Raw genomic sequence first — 4,090 nt, forward strand, 5'->3', positions numbered from 1 at the left:
CACACACACACACTCTCTCTCGCACAGTACAGAGACAGGCAAACACACATCTGCTCCGTGACTTCATCAGTTCTGCTCTCAGCCGAGCAGATGCAGGGGCCTGCCAGGCAATTAGTTGCCTGCGATGATTTTCTTTGAGCCCTCTATGGAGGGAGCAGCTGGGTCCATCCGGGTTTGGGAGACAGCGACAAAATGTGTGAACAGCATCAAATGTGTACCCGCCCCGTTTGCATGTGCACATGTGCATGTATGTGTTGTTAGGCAGTGAGTCACTTTCCCTGCACCTATCATGTTTCCAGAGAAAGGAAGAAAAAAAAAAAAAAGAACTACCTAAAAATGCCAGGCCTCGACATCCCCCTCCCTTATCACTTGGAATTACAAAGCACACAAACTCAAGTAGACAGGGGGCTTATAGTTGCACATTGTGTTGCAAAACAAACATGTTTTTTTGTTGCCTTGTTCAAATATCAACGCTTTGCTATGCCTGAAAATATAGCCATAACATTAAGAGATGTATTGCAAGTACCAAGGTTGTTGTTAATATGACTGTGCACGACTCTGCTACAAATTACTTCAGGAGACTTGCACTTTGTATTCGCTGTATGTACAGTATATATACTGGTAATTCAGACTAAAGATTATACAAGTAGATTAAATCAGACTGACCAAATTATCAATTTTACCACAAACCTTTCATGACATTCATGAAACAAGACCCTCATATAAGGGACCAAATATGTTTAAATATATTAAAAAGAGAAATTTGAGGTTGTTTTCCTAATTGTAAACTATGTTATGAAAAAGTCTAGTAGACACAGTAATGAGCCACCTGGGGGGTACCCAGCGTAATCTGGTAGGAGAGGAGAGGGAAAAGAAGAATAAAGCTCAGAAAGTAGGAAAGACAAACAGAGCGAGGACAGAAGAAGAGCGAGGAGGGGGGAGGAAGAGAAGCGGTGAGGTTACTCATCAGCTGGCAGAGATTTGCACAGGCATGGACACTGTTTTGTGCTCGTGAGGGGATCACTGTGGAGTCGTCACACGGACTCAGATCAAAGAGCTCTCTGACAGGCCCCTGATCTTTTCTCCAGTCAATATAAACCAGGGGAAACTCTTTAGGAACCACAGATAATTCTGAATGTTTTCAGGAGATAAAGGGCACAAAGAAGTAGCAAGAATGGATGAATGAGTGAGTGACAATCAAGTGGTCTCTGTCATATATATATATATAGTCTTTCCACAAGGGGAAAAAGGGGAAAATAAGAGAAAGAAAGAAATAAAAGAGATTTGATTAACTAAAAACTATCCCAAATGTTCTCAAAGTTGCTCCCAGCTGTCCCAGCAGTGTGCTCACCCTACTTCTGTTTTCCACCTAAGACTGTAACGTGAAGCTAGGAACCCGAAATGCACATACACGCAAGGTAAATGCTCACACAGTTTTCTGAGATATGGATGACCTTTCCGTTTCAACTGGCAAAATAGACAGATACAATAAAATCCAATCGACTGTATCCACTCCATTCTACATTGCAATAAAAAACGAACACAGTTGCGCGGGAACATGTGGTTTGATAAGTGGGCCAAAAAACGGATTCATAATGTCTTTATAAAAGCCTTTGTCGCTATATATTTCATTAAGCTACAGTTAGCATGTCCTTCATAATATTTGGACACTTGCTCTCCAAGTAGTGTCAATTAATCTCTCTGGAGCTGTGAGCCTGATAATAAACGGTCATCCTGAAATCAAACAGCCAGACATTTTTTCTCATTTATTTCTCTCCGTTTCTATCTTTTTCTTAATTCCACACATTGGAATAACTATTACCTTTACTTAAACATTATGAGGGAAGGAATGCTAGTTTTCACATTTCTTTTTAATTTAATAACAAATGAATGTTGCCAAGTCAACTGTTGCTTGTCTTGCTGCAGTTTCTCTAGATACTCTAGTAGTTCAAGGGAGAATATCCAAATGGATGTTGTGTGTTCATTTAGCCGCTTGTTTATCAGATTAAAATGTCATGACACACCAGCAAATGCTACTCAGTAATGTTTCCCCTTGAATGTTTTTTTCTTGCTGGGGACGGATGAATCTGACACTAAACCTCTCCACTGAGACCAAAGTTAATTATAACTTTTTGTAGGTGGGAAGACGAGCCCTGCTAAGTCAACCCTAATGAAGACTGTGCAGAGTATTCATCCCTAAACTGCGTAATTACAATACTGTATATAATACAGCGGTTTGTGTGACAAGTTCCTGCCTTTGACCTAGATAAAACTAAATGAATGCTATTAACTTGTGCATCCTGAATGTTTTCACATTGACATGGGCTCAAATATTCAGCAGGTCTTACACACTGAACTAAATAATAAATTCCACAAATGAAATCCTAAATTTTGACTCCCTAAAGCCTCATCGGTACTTGCAAAAAGGCTACATGATGAAGTCCAGAAGATGTGGTAACTATGAAGGGGGGCTCATTAATCTTTGCCTTTTCTAAAATGTTTGTAGCTTATTTCAGAATCCCTTGCATAGTTGGCTACTTCATATCAGTGAGCCTGTCTGGAAATCATTAATGAATCAATAATCTGCATTATGTAAAATTTATTCTAGAACAAGTGATATGGAGTTCACACATATTTTTAAATATTTTATTTGCACAAAAATAGCGCTGGTTTGGCTTTTTATGCCCTTTGAAATAAGGTGCAAATGCAGCTTGCGATGCAGAGAAAATATAACACCGACAGTTTCTATAATGTCGGCTTTATTGTCTCTGATCAACATTTAGAGGAAGTGATTCAAGATATTACAGCTCAGACGGAGTGTGGTCTCTGATCATTGCTGTGGGGCTAATTTGTTTTGAGAAATTAAAGGGGATGATTGGACTATATAGAACAGCTGTAATGTCACTGTGATAGTGAAGAAGTTCAAAAAAAGATAATCACTTGAAATTTAAAACACTCATTTAAACTGAATTACAAAAGGCTTGCAAAGGAGTCAGACTTGAGAAAATGTCCAATTAACGCCATGTAATTTTACGCGTGTAACGACCGCGACCTTTTTTTTTTTTCTTTTTCATCAAGCTTACATTCCTAAATATGTCTCATACCGCAGCCCTTGTCTGTGGGAGAAACTAATGGCTCCTTTAGTCCTCCAACATGAAGTCTGGGTGACAAGGGGACTTCAATTACAACCTCGGAGAGACCCCCGGTTAAATTATTCAGCATGAGCAAGGTTCACGGCGATAAACCCACGGCCAAATTAACGCGTGTGTATTTGTGTGTGTGTGTGTATATGTGTGTGTGTGAAAGCGCCTTGTTTTAGTTATTTGACTACAAATTATCGATTGCGTAAATGACACTAAATGTTCAATACTACTTTAAGTCAGTTAATTGGTTAAAAGGCGTATCAGGTGGGTCGTGTTAATTTGTCTCATCATTTCAGGCTCAGAAAAAGCTTGAATCAGAGTGGCCTAAACTGCAGGTGCATTGCACACATTCATTTAAACCTGCATAAACAAAATTATAATGGAGGAGCAACATTCAACGGCATTAAATATTCATCGTTTATACAGTTATACAATTATGGCATGAATGTGCTAAAAAAACACAACCGCCAAAGGAATTATCCACAATAAAAGGGAATTTATTATTATTTTATTTTTTTCAGTTTTAATTAAATTTACATAATAATGTCGCCAACTGATCGTGCCTCGTGTTAGAGGTCTAATTCAATAAAAAGGGTAAAATCACACTTAAATCCGTAAGTTTTCAAGATTAAGCCAATACAGCCCACCAGAGATTTTATGATAAAAGTACAGGACATGCTGCGTAAGTCAGTGGATAAGAATAAATTATACTTGCTGCTTTCAATGAGAGGGGAAAAAACCCTCGCAATTACTGAGCCTTTCAAGAGATGAGAAAACACGCAAAAAACACAATCAATTAAAAGCTGGGAGAAAGAGAGAGAGACTTATCTGCAGAATACAAGCTAAAGTTAAAGGCTGTCACTCACACTGTCTATAAACTCCTAATCCTCAGAGCGCACCGGGAGAAATACGCGCAAGGAGCAACACTTTTCTTTAAAAAAAAAAAA

The 4,090-nt window shown here is 38.6% G+C and overlaps 1 protein-coding gene across 1 annotated transcript in view; it reads right to left on the reverse strand.

Annotated features, from left to right (window-relative positions):
* The window catches only part of lrba (LPS responsive beige-like anchor protein), a gene marked incomplete at its 5' end in the record, with an annotated part of 190,396 nt that overhangs the window by 74,446 nt on the left and 111,860 nt on the right, over positions 1-4,090 (reverse strand).

This window comes from Morone saxatilis, unplaced genomic scaffold (assembly GCF_004916995.1).
Source record: "Morone saxatilis isolate NCDOM2014 unplaced genomic scaffold, NCSU_SB_2.0 Contig17, whole genome shotgun sequence".
Lineage (NCBI taxonomy): Eukaryota > Metazoa > Chordata > Actinopteri > Moronidae > Morone > Morone saxatilis.